General features: G+C 42.8%; 1 protein-coding gene across 1 annotated transcript in view; it reads left to right on the top strand.

Moving 5' to 3' along the window:
* LOC138261947 (macrophage mannose receptor 1-like) overlaps positions 1-20,326 on the top strand; it is a 683,716-nt gene that overhangs the window by 454,029 nt on the left and 209,361 nt on the right. The window lies entirely within an intron of this gene.

The following is a 20,326-nucleotide window of genomic DNA, read 5'->3' as shown; positions in this document are numbered from 1 at the left end:
GTGTGCGTAGGGGCTGAGCGATGTCCGCAAAATTCTTTACAAATTTAGCATAGTACTCAGCTAGACCTAAGAATGACCTCAACTGATCTTTATCCTTCGGATTCGGAGCTTTTTCTATCGCCTCCATCAGACATACCCTTGGTTTAATTCCATCACCAGAAACTGTGTGGCCCAGATACTCCACACTTTGTCGCTCGAACTTGCATTTCTTCATTTCAACACTCAAACCTGCCCTTTCCAAAATTGAACACTCCTTCCCTAACACTTTATCATGTTCCGTTCCACTTTCCGCCCATACCAGCACATCGTCCTGAAAGAATCTTACATTCTCAACCTCACCCAACAAGTTTTGCATTATCCTTTGAAAGACCGCTGAGGCAGATGCCAGGCCAAATGGCATTCGTAAAAATCGAAATGGTCCCTCAGGTGTGATAAATGAAGTGAGATGCTTCGAATCTGGGTGTAATAAAATCTGATGATACGCATTAGACAGATCCAGTGTAGAAAACACCTTTCCACCTTGAATGCTGGCCAACAACTCATTTATATTTGGTATAGGGTGTCTGTCTATCCATATATTATCATTTAAATCTCTCAGATCAACACACATCCTAATCTTGCCATTAGGTTTCCGAGCCAGTACCACTGGACTCAACCATTCTGAAGACTCCACTGCTTCTATCACCCCCAATTGTAATAATCTCGCCAATTCAGTTTTCAATGCATCCCTAAGCATCAATGGTACTCCTCTCACTTTATGCACCTTAGGTATCGCACCTTTTCTTAAAACAATCTTGTGCTGAAATTTTTCCAGACAACCCAGCTTGTCTCCAAATAACAAAGGAAATTTCGCCTTCCACTTTTCTGCATTAGGATTTTCTTGTAACACAGTCAGAACTTGTTCCTCGGTGTTCGGGTTCAATACAATGTTTAATGCTCTTTGTTCATTCCACCCTAACAAACATCTGCCTCTTTCCACCACATACACACAACATGTTATTTCCCTCTGTTTAAAATTTAGACTCCCTTGAAAATACCCTACAACCGATATCTTGGTACCTCCATAACCTACCAATCCAACTTTGGGTTCAGATAATTCCAGCTTTCCTAACCTAAGCCAAGTATCTCTATTAATCAGCGTATATGGAGAACATGAATCCGCCCACATGCTAATTGCTACTCCATTCAGATTTACACTACACTTCGGTGGTCTGTAACACCCATTCTCAAGTAACATCACGTTGTTCTCAACTGAGACCTCTTCAGTAACAGCATTTAGCATCAATACTTGCACACCATCACCTTCTTCATCAGAATACGTCTTTTCTAACTTTTTACCGTCAGCCTGCACACAATTCACACTTTTCTTCTTGATTACATTTTTCTTTTGGTTACAAACTTTGGAAAAATGACCCATTCTATTACAATTGAAACACTTAGCATTCGACGCTGGACAACTTCCAGAAAATGCCAGATGTTTCATGCTACCACATCTATAACATTTTTTTTTTCCTTCAAATATGCTTTCATTCTTAGTACTCTTGATCTTGTCCACTTCCTGAGGGGTCACATTATCGACATTGTGTTTTCCCAATTCCTTAATATAACGTGATGTATCTTCAATACGTCTCGCAACAACAATAGCCTCATCCAAAGAAGGATCTTTTAAACTCAAGAGTTTTTCCTGAATTTTTATATTTCTAGTACGATTTATCAATTGGTCTCTAATTATTTCCTCGTGTAGGTCCTTAAACTTGCATGTATTTGCTAATGTTCTCAACGCACTTACAAACTGATCCACAGACTCACATTGCGCTTGCGCTCTCGAAAAGAATTTGTGGCGTTCCACCACTATACTCACTTTTTTGCTAAAATGACTTTCTAATGCCCCCATGGCCCTTACATACACATCCTCACCATCAACCTCTTCATCAGACCCCTCCCCATTTTCAAGACCTTCACCACACAGTAGAGCTTTCAACACTTTCCTCCCTTCCACGCCCAAATTATGTTTTAACAAAGCTAATTTCCTTTTTGCTGTAAAAATAGCTCCACCCAAGGCTTCTAAATATGTTTCAAAAGCCTCTCGCCAATCTTCCCATGGCATAACAGGCTCCCCAGGAAGAGGTAAAAACGTAGGTGGAGGTGCTATAGCTTGCATGGTTTACACTGAGATTTCACCGTACAAGTGTCCAATTACTTTGTTACCACAGACTAAATACAATGTATTATATTACTTAATCTGTAACTCACTCTGCACAATTTAAGTCAAAATCCACATTCTACATTGAATGGAAAAAAATATTGTCCAACTCCAACACAGTGGCGCTGACCCCCCAGTCAACAATAACGTTGAAGTACGACGATATTCCCACTTTCCAGATTTTTCACTGTTCAGGGCGTCCTCCACTCTCAGCAAGCACCGCTTCACTTTCCAGTTGGTTGCTCACAACACGCAGATCTGACGCGCTTCCTCACATTTAATTTACGCCGTCCACGTTGTTTTGCGACCGTCGGCCTTCTTTCTACAGCTGGTTGCCCTTGCGGCACACACAATAGTGACGCGCTCTCTCGCGTCTTCTCCGTCTCGTGTCCTCTCCGTCGTCCTGGAGACTGGGCTGTTCCAGTTCTGCCTCTGAAAAACGGTCTCTGCACACAGACAGCCAACTACGCTTTTCATGACAAACTTGAAAGGTAACAAGCAGTTACCGCGCGGCAAACATGAGAAGTTAAGCTTTAGATTCTCGTTGCCGAAATACCTTGAGATCAGATGCTTGTTAGCACCGGGGCTTAGTTTGACCAGAGCAAGCTTAATTTACCCGCACTCGCAGTAGCACAAAGTCATTACACGCTTTTCACAGCGCAGGCGGCGTTGTCATCGGTTAACATGAATCCTTTTAAAACATAAGGTCTGCCGTGGGTATGTCTATGACACTGCACTCCAATAAATCCATAAATCATATAAAATGCAGTAGAAGATTTCCACCAACGTCTAAAATAACGTCCAGTCACTGCCCACAAAGTCCAGAAGACATCTCAAGGCTTCTCCTCCTATGCCAGGGTTGGCTCACTGATAATATCGCAATCCCATCCTCGTCGCCACTGAGAAAGACACGGTTCCAAGTCTTTTCTTTCCAATGCTTTATTCCATTAAGCAGGATGCTACCAACCCTGGCAGTACAAGATGGGCAACTGCCTTGCCAGATCTTTTCCTCCCACCACATTCCACATGTTGCTAAGCAATCAATACATCACTAACATTCCACACACAGTATAACCCAACAGTCACTATTTGTTTGTACTTCAATTCCATCGTTGGAACAGGTAATCGAACATTTTGTCTTACACAGTAGGGGCCAGATGTAGGAAGACGGCAAATTGCGACTTGCAATTTGCGAGTCCGAGCGACTCGCAAATTGCAACTCGCAATTTGCTATGCAGAATGGTGTCTCAGACACCGTCTGCGAGTCGCTATCAGGTCGCAAAGTCCCACCTCATTAATATTAATGAGGTGGGTCGCAATTTGCACCCCCATAGCGACTCTGGGCACTCACGGGGATGGAGGCCTGCTGGGAACAGCAGACCTCCATGTCCGTGACTGCTTTTAAATAAAGCAGTTTTTTTTTTCAAAGTGTAGCCCATTTTCCTTAAAGGAAAACGAGCTGCACTTAGAAAAAAAAACGAAACCTTTAGTTTCGGATTTTTTCAGGGCAGGTAGTGGTCCCTTGGACCACTGCCTGCTCTGAAAAAATATTTTTGGGTCCACTCACAAAGGGGAAGGGGTCCCATGGGGACCCCTCCCAGTTTGCGAGTGGGTTACCATCCACTTCAAGTGGATGGTAACTGCGACTCCATTTGCGACCGCGTACGCGGTCGCAAATAGAATTGCATACCACTGCGACTCGCAAATAGGAAGGGAACACCCCTTCCTATTTGCGAGTCGGAAATGCATTTTGCGAGTCGGTTCTGACTCGCAAAATGCATTTCTGCATAGCAAACACACGTTTGCGACTCGCAAACAGCGATTTTCGCCGTTTGCGACTCGCAAACAGTTTGCTACATCTGGCCCTAAGTCCCTTCCTAGTAAGGATACTGGACTTGAATCGCATACAACAAATCTATGCAGCCCTTGGAAGTTGCCGATTTCAACTTGCACCGGATCAGTAATCGGGTTAGTCAGGTACTGATTTGCTACTCCAACCACTCGTATGGTTCGCCCTGAGAGAGGTAATCTTGGGACTTCTGCACTTCGAACTGTAGAGCATGTAGCTCCTGTGTCAACCAAGAATGAAACCTTATAGCCCATCACTTTTCCCTCTACATATGGGCCTCTCTGATCCACCTCTAGGGATGCTGCAAGCCTGCACTCTTCACTGTCTGAGCTATCATCTGACCAATCCTCATTCATGACATTTTCACCTCGTAATGGAAACTGTTGTACAGTGTTATTTTGATTTGTTACCTGACCTGTGACCTGCTGAGGAAGCATCACCTGTTGCAGTCCCATCGGAGCCATTGGTAATTGCATTTGCTGTCTAGGCACCATGGGAATCTGCTGTTGCACTGGTTGCATTTGTATTGACTGAAAACGCGGCATTTGCATCCGCTGCATAGGCTGTACCCCTTGCATTTGTACCAAATTATTCTGAAAATTCGGGTTTTGATGTCTCATCTTTGGACCTCGTGAATTTTGTAATGTACCAACATTAGTGCTCTGCTGGACTGCACCATACTGCACCACATTCGGACACTCCCATTTCCAGTGCCCCACGCCCCCGCACGCGTGACATGGCGACATCCTTTTCGCTCCTTGAACGTCATTTTGAATAACAACATTATTCATGTCCGAACCGCGGTTCACAAACCCTCGACCTCTGCCTCTTGGTTGTGCCTGAAACAGACCATTCATTTGCGGATGTTGTTGTTGTATCATCTGCTGAACTCCATTTCCCTGTATTCCAGCTTGTGCAGCCCTTATCTGCATCACCATCACCTTTTCTTTCAACTTTTTCTGCTTCAATTCGACCTCATCACTACAGTACTGTGCATACTGCAATACCTCATCAATCGGTTTAGCCTGCCAACAGATCAAATGATTCTTAATCATTTGACTAACTTCTGGTCTCAATCCTTCGACGAATCTAAACACAAGGTGATTCATGTCTTTTGGTTCAATTGTCTCAGTACCACTGTAATGCTTAAATGCTTTCAACAATCTCTCGTAATAAGCATGAATTGACTCTTTAACCTCTTGAGAGGTCCGGTCGATTTTCTGCCAATCAGTCACCTTCGGCGACACCTTCTGTTTAAAAAACTCAATCACTTTATGATAATATTTCATCACCTCTTCTGAAGGTGCTCCGGTCACCTTATCTCTTGCCGGCTCCTTTGTCGGCCAATCTACCCCTCTCTTGCACTCGAGCCACAAATCAGGCGGAACAATGATCTCAAACAAAGTATTCAAGTCTTCCCAGAGACGTTTTGCAAGTTTCACAAACCTATACGTTTGTTGATACCACTCGATCGGCTTCTCTCTTAGCCTAGGATAATCATTTGTAAAAGATAAAATGTCTCCTCTAGTCCATGGCACATGTACTAAAACACCACCAGCTGTCTCTCTTTTATGGGTAATATTTTTACCGAATCTAAATCAGGTGAGGTCCTAGCTTGATTAGACCCTGGACTATCACTCTTTCCCTTATCTCTTTTCTTTGCCCATCGGCCTTCCCAATTCTCCAATGCACCCCAAATTTGTGCACTCTGCAACAATTCTCTCAAATGTGCTTTTATGCCTGCAGATCTCATGCGTTCAAAATCTTTTGAATCGAAATCTAATCCGTAACTTCTTTTCAACTGTTTAGTGTTTCCGATATCGATATTGTATTTGTCTGCTAAGTTTGCCAATCTCTGATGTTCTTTACCTACCTCCTTGGTAATTTTGGGACACAGGTATCTTAATTCTGCTTCTGTGTATGATTCGAATCTATTTACTCCCATTGTCCCTTCCACTAACTCGACAGCTTCTGCCCCTAGTCGTACAAGGTTCAGGTATTCGTCTTGTTTCTCTTTCTCGGGTTCAACTGTGGTCACTGTAGTCTTTTGCAACAAAGTCTTGTGGCTTGTCCGCTCCTCACTGAACCCTACAACTCACACAAACTAATGCAAATTATTGCGAGTACCTTAAAAGACAACACAAATCTGTCGGTTTACTACAGGAAGGATAACACATTTGCTTCAGAACTTTACAGAGATTTCACTTGAAGCCTCAGCCGCTACTCTCTCCTTATCAGTTCCCGCGTACGCAAGCAGAATTCGGCCCGCAAATTCTACTCTCGACTTGTCAATGACTCCTTCTAGTGCACTTTAGAATTTGTCAAATCTCCATCGAAGGTTTCATAAATGCGTTATAACTCAAACTCGACTTGTCAACCACGCCCAATTGACCTATTAAACCACACAGATTACAACATAGACCACATTTATTTTCATACTCCGGAGTCTTAGACCTAGACAGGTCCGTACACAACAACCAACCACGTGGATAATTTTGAGCAACAAGCGCTACATTCACATGAAGTACGCCGACTTCCCTACTCTCATACTGTGGAGTACACCTACTCCTGCTAAACAACACTTAATTTGGCCTAAATACACACAAATTTTCACAATCACCTGCAAAATGCATAAGCTTAGGCAAGCCCAAGAACCCTAACCACATACATTATGGCGCCGGGAACATTCCCAACTCATTTAGGCAGGTTCCGAGATCCCAGAAAAGCCATGGCGAGTTTAGAAACCCATCATACCTCCGAATTGCATTATCGCAGAAAAACAAATTAAACAATGAATCTCCGTTTTAGGGCCCCCAAGGGCCAAACCGTCGCTCTGCTACCAGAACTGGCAACGCGTCCTTTTATGTCAAGTTATACACATTAGGACTCGTTTTAGGCCGATGAATCTTTTGACCCAGTGGTGAGACACCGTAAGACGAGGTAATTGATCAATATGTCAAACAATATATCAATAATATCATCAACATATATCACCACAATATATTTCAGTTTAGACATTAGTTAAAACTATCGGCGCAACCATGACCTTTCAGTCATGAATAACCACACCTTTATTGAAGTTTTGTGAATTTTATTCCCTATTGATTACAATCTAATAGCAAATGTATTAATCTCAAAACCAAAAAGCAAAAGAGCATAGTCACGATATGGCAATTATGATAAGATTTTGACAATGCGAAGATCACAAACATTAAACCACTAATATATGATATATACACAAATCAAGTACGTGGAACAGCATATACGTCTCAGTTCAGCATAGCACAGTGTCAGTCACGTTCGTTGCGTCAGTCGGGGTGAACCCTAGCCTATCCACTAATTAGCATCAGCATGTTGGACTTCATGCAAAACAATTTAGAACATCGATTTTGGAAAACATCTAACTAAGGTCTCTAATCGAAAATACAGCAGTTGGTACCTAGAAAGGAAAAGCAAATGGACAAATTACAAGAGCAACTGTCATAATTACCCTCCTCGGAATGAGTCAGCATACAGGTTCAGACTTCGTCTTCAGGACATCAGTTGGATCGTCGTCAGTCTATCTAGTCTAAGGGCAGGGGACACTTCCCTCATAAGGAAGAAAGTGTAATGGGGCAAGCTAAAGGGTGAGGATGGTTTATTAAGTCTCAAGTCACCAGACAGAGTGACAGAGTTTCTGGATGCAATCAATATCATTCCCTACCTAGATCTCTCGAGTCTTCTGTGTCATGAGTTTTTATCCCTTTTTCGTGATACCTTCCCCCAAAATTCTATTGGATAGTCATTACACCCCACTATCTTTAACCTATCAAATTATACATTAAGTAATGCACTTGTCATTTCATGATAATTCATAACATTTTGATTGGTCTTCACAATTGACGTTTTTCGTAGGTGGCACATCTGGGGTTACTTCATTCTCTGGCACATTCTTAGGGTCAAAAGTTCTGTTTTCCATGGTTGAACGTCCTTGGATGTTTCAGTAAATGTTGCAAAAACGTATAAAACTTATACTTAAGCAGCTAGCATTCGAGTGAGAAAATGTCTCACTTTGCAACATAAAACAAAGAAAAGAACACATGCTGGGTCATGGCCTTTTGCTAGTCAGCACACTGGAAAAGCAGAAAAATATGCTTTAATATGAGAGCTACACAGCAAATTCTTCGACTCACACTAACTTAAGGCTTATGGGTTCTAATAAATGCAATCTTCGTAAATGTTAATGTATTCAATTAATCATAATATAAGCAATCATTTCTTATAATTGACATTAGTGTATGCATACAATAATTCTCTTCTATTATAAGTACGTTAGAATACATTTCAAATGAATAATATTTTTATGACTATCAATGCAGTATTCGTTAAGTATAAGGAATTCACATCTAATGTATGTAATATTTAAACTATGCTCTCTCAGTACTATTCTTTTTACCATTAACTGGTAAAAAGAAAACATTACAGTTTCAAAGATTCTGATTCAGTGAGATGTGATTCTTGTCTAAGAGCAATATCCATATTAAGTTGTAAGAGGTGAGTTAAAACACATTGACATTGAATTAAAGAACACAGGGGGTCATTCTGACCCTGGCGGTAAATACCACCAGGGCAGAGGTTGGCGGTAGCACCGCCAACAGGCTGGCGGTGCTCCGCCGGGCATTCTGACCGCGGCGGTACAGCCGCGGCCAGAAGCGGAAAGCCGGCAGTGTACCGCCGACTTTCCGCTGCCCATGGGAATCCGCCATGGCGGCGCAGCTTGCTGCGCCGCCATGGGGATTCTGACACCCCATACCGCCATCCTGTTCCTGGCGGTTCACCCGCCAGGAACAGGATGGCGGTATGGGGTGCTGTGGGGCCCCTGGGGGCCCCTGCAGTGCCCATGCCAATGGCATGGGCACTGCAGGGGCCCCCGTAAGAGGGCCCCACAAAGAATTTCAGTGTCTGCAAAGCAGACACTGAAATTCGCGACGGGTGAAACTGCACCCGTCGCACCTTCCCACTCCGCCGGCTCCATTCTGAGCCGGCGTCCTCGTGGGAAGGGTGTTTCCCGCTGGGCTGGCGGGCGGACTTTCGGTGGTCGCCCGCCAGCCCAGTGGGAAACCCAGAATGACCGCTGCGGTCTTTTGACCGCGGTACGGTCTTTTGACCGCGGTACGGTCTTCTGGCGGTTCCCGCCGGGCGGGCGGCTACCGCCGCCCGCCAAGCTTAGAATCAGGCCCACAATCTTTTAACATTACCAGGAACAATTTGTATAGTCATAAGAAGGTAATACTAGACAAAATGTCCAGTGACATGAAATAAACAAGTAGTGTGGACCAATTATGAAGAAATGATGTAGGAAAAGAAGGAAAAGGAAGAAAGAAGAGACACAATGGTAAGAGAACAGAGGATGAAAAAGGAGAGGAAGAAAGAAAGTAGCAAAGGGTATTACAAAGAATGAGAAACATAATGGAAAACATATGTGGGAAAGAAAACACACATAAAGATAATGTCAAAGGAGAGTGGTGAAACCATTTGGAAGAGACAAAACAATCGAGCTACATGGAGGGGACAACAGGGAAACTTGTTGAACATGTGCAAATGAAAGACAGCACAGTTCAAACAGGAACATTAGTATCTGTGAAAAGAAAAATAATATTAATATAAAAGAGCATATAATATGATAACCTTCATATCCAAGAATTTAAGAAAAACAGGTTAAGCGGTGCATGGAAGTGGAAGCAAACAACATAATAAAAGAAGAGCTAATTCAAACAATGACCACTAAATTGAAGTAAACATTTCAAGGCTTAACAGATCTAGAAGTATCCATAGTTTTAATCCTACAGTCTTGAAGAAATGTTGTCAATTGAGATAGATTCTTGTAAGTATATGTCTTGTTTTTATAAGTCACTTTGGAAAGACATGGATGGAAAAAAACAAAACAAGTGCTGAGGGATAGAACAACTAGTCTCATGGACAAACATTATTTGGTAATATCTGAAGTACTTTTAGTTTAATCCTGTGAGAAATAAATATTGTTGCAACCAAGAAATTATCTTCAATGCTTTTACTGCTGAGAGAACCTTAAGCAGGTCGGTAAATTCAAGAAAGTAAAGGTTAAAGCCTCTAGGTTTCTTGGAAGTAGCGCAGAATCAGTAGTAGGTAGGTGACCTAGTCTGTGGGCTCTCGGTAATTTCGAAAGGTGATTCTGGTTAGTGAAGTAGTTGAGGGAGAAATATTTTGAAAAATGAAATATTTTCAGAACCTTCCGGCAGCCCATCAATATTTAAATTATTCCTTCTGTTTCTATTTTTCTAATCGTCAACCTGTTTTTGAAGTAAGGATACTCAGGTTTGAAGTTGCAAATGTGTTCCTCCATCCTGTACCATCTGTCATCAAGGGATTGGAGTTTAGCATTAGTTCCCTCCTTAGAAGAGTGCAAAGCTCTAATTTCTTCAGATAAAAGGTCCTTTGAGGCCCCTGATGATGAGTTAGTGGGACATGGGGGGTCCTTTTGCATCTTTTTTGTGGAGGATTTCCTAGTCATGGAAGGTCATGGAACAGTATCAGGGGAGGAGTACAAACTATGAGCCCCCGAAGAACAGGGTACCTCCATCGCCAAATATTCTGGGTAACTAGGTACACAGGGAATAAAACAAATACATTTTTAAAGACTCAGCCAAATGCTTGACATGCGTTTTAGATGAATTTTCCACTCTGCCCATATAGCATAAATAATTTCAAGCAGCATTAGTAATAAAAGTATATTTGTATATAACACTGCTTGTGGCAACATTTAAAGTGAAGAGGAGGTGATATTTAGTGAATGGATAGCAGGAATATGCTCACTGTAGCAAGCAGATATATCAGAAAAAATATAAAATGGCTTTTCCTGTTAAGTACGCTCCATCTTCCTCAGCGTTCCAACATTAGCTCTGAGGCAAAATTGCGGCCACTACAATAAGGAAATGCATAGCATATTGTATTAAGGTAGTGCGAGCTCCGCTCTGTGTCAAAATAGAAAAATACAATGCTCTTATGGCTTACATGCTCGTCCAAGGTTGTTATGATGAGAAGCAAGAAGAGGAGCCGCCAATGTGATGAGAAAGGCCCCGGCATCCTCCGGAAAGCTACAGGTAAACCGCCATCTTCTCTGGATCCTTAATTTCATCAGCCATGCCCCTTTGAGGGACCCCTCAGTTTTTTCATCCTACTAGATTGAGTTGTCACTAAGGGCCAGATGTAGCAAAGGGTTTTACCCATTCTATGTCTATGGGAAAATGTGTTTGTACATATGGCCCTAAGTAAGTTTTTCCAACGTGAACTGTCACATACCCCAATATAGTAACAGAATCTGTATTCCATCTTACCTTTGAACATGCATACTGGTACCCCTTCCATGGTTTAAATCTGGATCTATCCATTTGATCCTTTCAGCTTTGTGGCAATTAATTGATGATAAACACTATACTCCTAAGATTTTTCCTCAGTAAATTTCTGCAGGTAAAGATTCAGTAAACAGTGGAAGATGCTAATTTGATGCAGTAAGAACATTTTGTGTGGTAAATTCCATAACTGAAATGTCAGAGACTATTTTTGAAGGCAATAATCATAATTTTATGCCATTTTTCACACTCAATATTTTCTAATTACTGTGGCATCGGAGCATGCCAGGTGCAATAAATATTGCACCCTATTCTGTCCCAGTTCTGGCCAGAATAATGTAGTTGATGGAACCAGCCATTAATTGAGCTTAATCACTAACAAAACTAAGCATCTCGTAGGCGCGATATTGAGGGTGAAGCCCTCTATAGTAAACCGCCTCACATAAACTCAAAAAGATCCAATCAATCATGTGAGGGCAAACTACAAAACTAATATTGTAGAAACAATGTACCGATCACAATTGACCAAGACTGTCAAAGTTGAAATAATGTCTGCACTCTCGGAGCCGATGTGTTTACACAAAACACTCATAGTGTGATGGCTAATAATATTTAATTGTAAAATCCCTTTGCAGCCTGTGTTGTCAGTCAACCTGATATAGTACTTGACTGCGGAGAATGCAGGTTAATGTTTAAGGCCCCAAGGACTCATCAACTAATAGAACAAAATAATGGCATATTGCATATGAAATAGAAAAATCAAAGGTGGCTTCTGCCTTAATACCTCATGTGACACAGAGATTAAATAGTTATAGTATTACACAAAATTCCGCTGACGGAACCACAGTTAGAACTTACTTGTGGCCAGGAGATGTGAGCAGTGACAGCACCAGTTGTAGAGGTGATCATGTACTCAAATCTTGGTCAATCTTGCAGATTAGGAATGTTCTGCTGGACCAGAAAAACACCACAACCCAAAACAGCTAAGTGTCTATCACTGGTGAGTACTTAGGGCCCTATTTAGACTTTGGAGAAGAGAGTAGTCCTTTGCAAAAGTGACAGATTATGCTGCCTGCCAAACTGGAGGTCCTCACACTTCATTATAAAGTTAAGTGGACTTTCAGTATGTTGAAACACAGAGTAGCCTCCTCCCACAATATACACCTCTTACAGGTCGACTGAGTGAAACCTTTGTTGGAGCTTTTGCCATTTGTCTGCCCTCCCTAATTAAAATGGATGGGTAAATCAAACATTTTGACTGTCTGTCACTATAAGGGGCAGTGAAAAATGAAAAAATTACCCCGCACCACAGGAAAAAGACCATGGCTTTTTTATTTTCAGAAACAAAATCCTGTTATGGGATTTCATTTATGAAAATAAAAACAGTTTGAAAGTCTGATGTACAACTCCATCATGTTGATGGAGCCACCCATCAAACAGTCAATACGTTTATCAGAATTGCCATGACAGCGGTTCTGGGAAATGTAAGAGATATCTGCAGGAGTCGGTGAACCTCTCTGAGTTAGGCAGGTAGAGTACCCTGGCTGTTGTGGAAGTAAAGTACTTTGCTATGGTGACGGCACATACTCTGTCTATAAAACTCTAAATCAAGCCCTTAGTTCCTTATATCGGCCCTCTCGTTCTCTGTGGCTCTACTCTAGCGCATTGACTTGCCTCTTATCTAGACTGCTGAGAGATGTTTGGTTTCTTGTGATGCCTCAGAGCTTTGTGGCATTTAGATAATTTATTTCAGTGCTTTGCAGATTTGCTGCACTTGGAAGCTTTGATGTAACCTGAACAGACTTAACTTTGTTCGTTCCCTCCATCCATAGGGCTACCCATATGCCTAATGTAGTTGCAACATCTCAGGCCTTTTCTGACTTGCCCTTGCAAAATGCTGCTGATCTTTTCCTGGTGTACAGCCCCACCTTTGCTCTTCCTGCCTAAACTACTTCAAAGCCCCACTTCTCAGCAGCATTTCCCTCATTCAAGTTCTTCATGGGCACATGGTTCACTCCCAAGAACAGGAGTCCAGACAGCCCCCCCCCCAGCATTCTCAAGTGAACCTCTGATTTTCCTGACCCCAAATGTGGAAAAGGGAATTGGCTGTCTATACTGGAACACTGAACACAAAGAGTTTCTCATCACCACTGGTGTGCAGACCATGGAATCCAGTAAAGAAATCTTGCCACACTGGCTTGAAGTTTCCGACACACCTTTATAATAATCCTGCACACAGGAGGTGTGTATTCCTGTAAGAAAAAATGTCATTAGTTGGGAAGGATGAAAGTCCTTCTCAAGTAATAAGTCAAAAATTATGTCAGATCCAACACACACGTTCAATACATAAACCTGGGCTCAACTCCAAAGCACCCTAACTTAACTTAAGGAAATTGTGCAAAGTATTTTGCAATACCAAAACAGTAAAAAGTCAAAACACAGCACAAAAAAATACTATAACCAGTTTTACAAAACAGAGAAAATGCTAATTAGAACACTGACCAAAAATTATTTTAAAAAACTGAGGGCTTTAGAATGTGTCAGAAGGGCTGTTAATGAATGCCCAGGTCCTAAGCATGATTTCAGGCCAATGATATAGGAACAGGGGTCTAATAAACCAAAGGGATCATCCTGGGCAAAGATTCTAGCTTCTCTCTCAGTCTCTGAAGATTAAATCCTATAGTGGAGCTAGATTGATGACTGTATCCATTGAAGTCCTGTTAAAGTTGGATAGCCATTGGATGAGGTCTCGCTGAAGCTGTTGGTTTTAGCAGGGAAAGCTCCAAAATGAAAAATTCAAATTTAAGATCAGTTACAAACCTCTCACCAGTCTGACACTTTTCACGCCCTGTCCTGGTCAGGATTTTCACCTTTGGACTAAGGGCCTAAATTTAGAGTTTGACAAAGGTATACTCCATCAAAATGTGACAGATATCCTACCTGGCCTATTACAAGGGTCATATGATCTAATGCACTTGTAACAATAATAGATGGGATAACTCTCATGTTTATGGTGGAGTAACCTGTCTGCCAAACTCTAAATCAGGCCATTAGTCTCGTTTTGAACCTCAAAATCATCAAGTGGGGCAACTCTGGAATCTGGAATCAACACTGAATCTCCAGAGGTCTTAAAAGTACAAACATTTTCTAATCACTAACTTCTCAGACTTTCTGGACCAGTTGCTCCTTATTTCTCCTGAAGCTTGCAGCACATCAGGAACAGCACTTAAAGGTCAGGACTCACACCTATGGAGGCCACACAGAGGATCCAGTCCTGGTCCATTTGCTACTAGTCAGCTATTCACTAGAGGAAAGGGCCTCTTGCAGCTTGTTGTGTCCCTATAGCCACACAGGAGGTTAGGCAACTGACTCGTGGAGTTCACTTCTTAGTGTTGGGTATGAGTGGAAGCATATGCAGTCCCTCACATCTCCACACAGGTCACAGGCACTCCCTAGCCAATGAGAACTATGTTTTTTAAGGGTAGAACATCACACATAAGCTGAACACCCTGTTTGCCTTAATACAGGTAATTCCACTGTGGACTATTCTGAGCAAAGTGCAACATAGTAGACCTCTTTTGACCTTGGAGGTGGCAAGTGTCTTAGCTTGGAGTTTGTCTAGTGAATGAACAGACCTCTCCTCATTTACACAATTAGTTCCTGGACAAGGTTCCAATCCCACTGGCTTTGTACAAAGTTGGCTAAAGTTGGCCACGTGAACAAAGGCTTCTGTTTCCTAGGTATCCTAATATGTAAATGTGAATGAGCAGGTCTTGCCATGGTCTCTTTAAAGCTGCTGACCCTTTGCTAGCTGCTCTTCTTGAGATGAGAGGAGTCCAAAACCTCTGGGACACTGGCAGTTATGCAGACACCAGCCTAGCCATACAGAAGTCTTTCAAGTGCTCTGTGGAGCGCTCCATTACATGGTCATAAAGAACTTGGAGCTAGAAGAAAGTGGTTTGATATAGAACCCACTTTTGAGACTTATGGTTGTTGGTTGAGGGTTTGAGTGAGATCTTCTCAAGCAACAGCCACAATCCTGGTCAGGATGAACCACAAAGTGGCAGTAAATTAACCTGTGCTTAACCCGCTGGTAGCTTTGCACAAAAGCAGTCAGGCCTAACTTAGAAGAAAATTGTAAAATATTTATGCAGCATGCAAACAGTAATAAAATAAAAACAAAACACAAGAAAAATCCCACACCAGTTTAGGAAACTAGAGAACATTTAGGGGGTCATTACAACCTCGGCGGTCTTGAAAAAAGACCGCCGAGGCTGCGGGAGCCAGAATACCGCCATTGCCAGCGGTATTCCTGGCTCCCTATTATGACTTTTCCACTGGGCCAGCGGACGGTAACAGTGTAACCGTCCGCTGGCCCAGCGGAAAAGTCACATCAACATTGCTGCCGGCTCGTAATAGAGCCGGCGGCAATGCTGATGTGCAGTGGGTGCAGTAGCACCCGTCGCGCATTTCACTGCCCGAAATTCGGGCAGAGAAATGCGTGACGGGGCTATGCCTGGGGGCCCCTGCACTGCCCATGCCAAGTGCATGGGCAGTGCAGGGGCCCCCAGGGGCACCCCAAGTCCCCTTACCGCCAGCCGTTCCGTGCTTGCACCGCTGCCCTGGGGATTATGACCGCCTGGCGGTATGTTGGAGGGGCCGCCGGTATGGCCGTGGCTATTGCACCACGGTCATAATTGCCGGCCGCCAGGGTCGTAATGACCCCCTTAATTTGTTATTTCACACCAAAATTATAAAAATGTAATCAGTAGAAGTGGAGTTATGCATTTCAAAGACTTTGATCTAAATACAAAAGAGCCCCAAAAGGAGCAAAGCGCTCACTCAGGGTTTCTGGTCACGCTAGACCAGGTCAAAGTTGCAAGTTCAGGCTGATGGCGAAGTAGTCCAGGCCCAGCATAGTATCCAGTTTGGCATGTTGAGGATTGTATCTTATGTCCTTGCTGAGCAGTCTGCTCGGTGTTGCTTTGCTTTGTGAGGCTTCGTGACGTATGGTGTTGGTTATGATGAGAAGCTGTGAGGGCTGCAATGTTAGGTCCTTCATCATGTTTTGGTTCTCATAAGCTGCAGGTGCTGCAAGACTTTGCAAGGCTTTGCTTCGCTCAGTATCGGTTCGGTGTGGTGAGGATTTTCAGGGCTTCAGGTCCCTTCAAGTCCCTTCATGCCAGATTTGATGGAACCTTCAGATAGGCCAAGAGGAGCTCTCTCTCTGATACAAGCCAAGGGTCCAAGACCTGGAGAGGCACCCCTTGGGAATGTAAAACTCAGTCCAGCAGAGGCCAGCAGCACTCAGGCAGGTCCAGGTAGGTCTAATGTAGCAGGTCAGCTGAGCAGAATCATGGAGGACTCTGGGGATTCTTATGTCCTTATAGCTCCGAACAGGAGGTCATTCAGCTGAACTTTAGAGTCAGTCAGCCTGGGATGAATGGAGCAGGTCCAGTCTTCCTTCTAAGCTAGAAGGGAAGGTCTTCTGCAGCAGGGTATCCTTTTTCTATAGGTCCAGGAAAGTACTCAAGAATGAGCCTGAGGATCCTCTTTTTATACCTGGTGACTACTTTGAAGTGGGAGAATATTCTGATGTTTGCCCCTACTGAGATGTCTGGAGTTTCCTGCCTTCCTGCCCTGGTCCTAGTCTGTTTGGGGGAATAATAGGATAGTGTAAAATCCTTTGTGAGTGTGCTGAGGCAGGGCCATTGAATTGCAAGTGTAATAGGTGACTGCTCCACCCCCTCATCCTGCCAGAAATGGTCCATCCTACCAATACCCAGACTGTTTATTGTGTGGATGTATAAGAGGAACACACAAAGGCCAACTACATCTAGTCATGTGGCACAGGAAATTGGCTGCAGGCTCCAGCTAGGCCACGAAAATGCCAACTTTCTAAAAGTGGCATTTTAGAATTGTGACAAAACATCCAACTTTACAATTCATATATTAGCACTTATTAAATGTAATAGGATAACCCAGTGTTATCCTGTGGGGGATGTATATGACTTGCAACCCTTAAAAAAATTTTTTAGGAATTTTCACCAGGACATGTAAAACTTAGAAGTACATGTCCAACTTTTTAAACACAATGCACCCTGTCCTATGGGCTGTTTAGGGCCTGCACTAGTAGTGGCTTCTACGTATTAAAAAGGAAGGTTTAAGGCCTATCAAAAGGTTTAGTATGCCAGATCAAAATGGTAGTTTAAAACTGGAGACATGGGCCTCAATGGCAGACATGAGACATGTTTTAAAGAGACTACTTTAGTGAACAGTACAAGAAGTGTTGCAGGCCCACTTGTACCATTTAATTTACAGTCCCTTGTTACATGTAGCACCACTTTACTAGGGCTTTACAAGTAAATAAATGTGCCAATTGTATGAATACCAATTTTACTATGTTTAAAGGAGAAAGCACGGGCACTTTATGACTGGTCAGCAGTGGTGAAGTGTGCAGAGTCCTAAAACAAAGAAAAATTATTCGGCAGACATAGGAGAAGTGAGGCAGAAAGATTGGGGGAAGACCACCCTACGGGTGGCAGGTCAAACACCCCTTTTAATCTCCTCTTCCAGACTTAGAATGTTAATCTACTACATTTTGAGAACTGGTTAGGGTTTGTTCCATTTCAAATAATATTTTCTGACGGATCATAAGACATAGTTTTATGCAAGGTGAAATCTCTCATAGCAGATAGCAGTGATGTTTCTTCCAAAGAAGGAATATCCAACACCAGTATCCTATCAAGTGGTCTATCTCTGTGCCTGGCTGTCATCAGTGAAATCAATGAAAGGCTAATGGTCAGGCCCTGCCTGGATCTTCTCCCCTGTTGAAAACAGAAACTGTATTACCACAAAGCATGTGGCATCTGCCTAATGGCAGTGCTCAGGAAGAATTAATAAGCAGCTCTCTTCTAGTAAATACCTCATTGAATTTCCAAGGGACACACTGCCTCCATCATTTTGATGTCTGGGGCTCCACACTCCATTCGAAGGGATGCAGTGATCACATTTCCACTGTTTGGGGGATCTGAATCCACCCTTTATCTTGTGCCATGCTAAACCAGGAACAATCCAAAGTATGTCCCACTTGCCCCAGTACTAATACTCTCACCACACATGGAGTCTGACTACAATACCTGTGCTACACATCAACCCTTTATAAACACTTTCATGGAATATCAGTGGAAGGTCTGGGCTTTACTGTATAGTTGAACTTGACACATGAGAGGTCAATAGACAACTTACTCTCTTGACACAGGGAAAGGGGTCTAGTCATTCGAAAGCTTCAGAAAACGTCGGTCTCTGCCACCACTGCTTTACATGATTAACCCACGACTTGTATAGCGGTTCAGTGCCTGCTCTACCAGGTTCTAGATGTCATAATAACAAGCACAGGCAGAGGCATCTGAGTTTGAGTTTTCTAAATTAGCATGATGCCAGGGCCAAAACAAAAAGTCAGTCTACCAGATTCACATGCAGGTGAGCACTCAGGGCAGGGGTATACTTCTGTTTTCCATTCAGGGGACACTTCTGCACCAACAGTGACTCTTCCTGTCAGAGGTAGAAAGCCCTGCTGTGCCGCAATAAACAGGGTCCCTAGCATTAACATCAGTCCACTGCAATCCAGTGTGGCGCCAAAGGTCATACATGATAAAGAGGGTGCATATGGTGTGTCCCTCTGGACCACAGACCACATTTTGTCTGTCAATCCATGTTACTAAAATACTGCTCTCACATGATTTTTGGGTGTGGTGACGCAAGGGTAAAATAACTTCACCTTGCTGTGGTGTATTCAAGGCAGGAATGCATGCTCTCATAAACCATTTAGGGGTTCCTTGGCCATCCTAACAGGTAGTAAATCTAAAACCTTTATAGCACAAGCAAAAGCATTATGCAATAAATCCACTGTTGTTGTAGTAGCCAATGATTTGTACACTTTGTATGTCCCCTACCCCTTTAATATGTATTTATCCAGTTCTATAGGCAGCATAGAAACCATTTCCTCCTTACAAGTAGACCAGAGAGGTGTTCCCCAGGAGGATGCCACTCTGGACTATTCCATCTTTCCCAGTATCTTGGAGCATGGAATCTCCGATCTACAACCCCTAGATGTAGTAATTCCAGCCAGAAACAATGAATTCAGTCTTTTACTCACCCTGCTTCTGCACAACAGCTCTAAATGATCCTCCCACCTCACCCCTCATCACCTCCACTGTGACTCGAATAATTGATCACAAAGAAGCCAAGTGAATGGATAGTGAAAGGTGGCCTGGTATTGTCCCTAGATTGTGGAAAAAGCACTGATGTGGAGCAGGTATTGAGGGGATGCTTGTTATTCCCCATTCCATGCAGAATAATTTGCAATCACTGGGTTTGAGTGAGTGGATTTTGTCTGGAATCAGAAATTCTATCCCCTTTTATCCTACAACTTAATTCCAGTGTTCTCATAGTGGAGATCTATGTGCCTCTAAAGGTTCTTTAAGTCCCATGGTTTCTCTGAATAGTACAGCTGAAGCTCACTCCAATCGCTATTGACGTTGCCTAGGATAATGAGACATTCAGATTTTGGGCCTTTTATACCAGGGTCCAAATTTTGATGAACCCCAAATTGGATAAACATGAGAGGGATTCTTCCTTTGCCCCAATTCTAATATTTAGAAGCAGCAAGATTGTTGAGTAGCAAGTATGCTAAATAAGAAAAATAAGGGATACAGAGAGACGGACAAAGCGAATTGGTAACCAAACCGATTAAAGAGAGCAAAGCAAACAAGTCAGACTAGTAAAATGAATGCTACGTAGATGGAGATAAGGATTATATACAAATATACAAACGCAGGGATAATAAACATATCGCTTGCTCACATAAATGTAAATAAATCTCAACTGGGTAGGAATTGCAATTTG

This window comes from Pleurodeles waltl, chromosome 10 (genome assembly GCF_031143425.1).
Source record: "Pleurodeles waltl isolate 20211129_DDA chromosome 10, aPleWal1.hap1.20221129, whole genome shotgun sequence".
Lineage (NCBI taxonomy): Eukaryota > Metazoa > Chordata > Amphibia > Caudata > Salamandridae > Pleurodeles > Pleurodeles waltl.
Note: the sequence above shows the minus strand (reverse complement) of the source record. Positions and strands in the feature narration are given on the sequence as shown.